The sequence below is a fragment of the Arachis duranensis genome, chromosome 4, assembly GCF_000817695.3.
Source record: "Arachis duranensis cultivar V14167 chromosome 4, aradu.V14167.gnm2.J7QH, whole genome shotgun sequence".
In the NCBI taxonomy this organism is placed as follows: Eukaryota; Viridiplantae; Streptophyta; class Magnoliopsida; order Fabales; family Fabaceae; genus Arachis; species Arachis duranensis.
In genome coordinates, this window is record NC_029775.3 from 24,878,453 (window position 1) to 24,879,432 (window position 980).

Genomic DNA, 980 nt, shown 5'->3' on the forward strand with positions numbered 1-980 from the left:
CTCTGCTTTGAGAGAAGCTCTTTATGCTTCCTCTCCATGGTTACAGAGGGATATCCTTGAGCCTTAAACACAAGGGATTATTCATTCACTTGAATGATCAATTCTCCTCTGTTAACATTAATCACAGCCTTTGCTGTGGCTAGGAAGGGTCTGTCAAGGATGATGGATTCATCCATGCACTTCCCAGTCTCTAGGACTATGAAATCAGTAGAGATGTAATGGTCTTCAATCTTTACCAGAACATCCTCTACAAGTCCATAAGCTTATTTTCTTGAATTGTCTGCCATCTCTAGTGAGATTCTTGCAGCTTGTACCTCAAAGATCCCTAGCTTCTCCATTACAGAGAGAGGCATGAGGTTTATGCTTGACCCTAGGTCACACAGAGCCTTCTTGAAGGTCATGGTGCCTAATGTGCAAGGTATTGAGAACTTTCCTGAGCAAAGGGAGTTCGTCCTCCCATGTCTCATTACCAAATAACTTGTCATTTAGCTTCATGATTGCTCCAAGGTACTTAGCAACTTGCTCTTCAGTGACATCTTCGTCCTCTTCAGAGGAAGAATACTCATCAGAGCTCATGAATGGCAGAAGTAAATCCAATGGAATCTCTATGGTCTCAGTGTGAGCCTCAGATTCCGATGGTTCCTCATTAGGGAACTCATTGGAGGCCAGAGGACATCCATTGAGATCTTCCTCAGTGGCGCTCGCTGTCTCTTTCTCTTCTCCAAATTCAGCCATGTTGATGGCCTTACACTCTCCTTTTGGATTCTCTTCTGTATTACTTGGAAGAGTACTAGGAGGGAGTTCAGTAACTTTTTTACTCAGCTGGCCCACTTGTGCCTCCAAGTTTCTAATGGAGGACCTTATTTCAGTTATGAAACTTTGAGTGGTTTTGATTAGATCAGAGACCATGGTTGCTAAGTCAGAGTGGCTTTGCTTAGAATTCTCTGTCTGTTGCTGAGAAGATGATGGAAAAGGCTTGC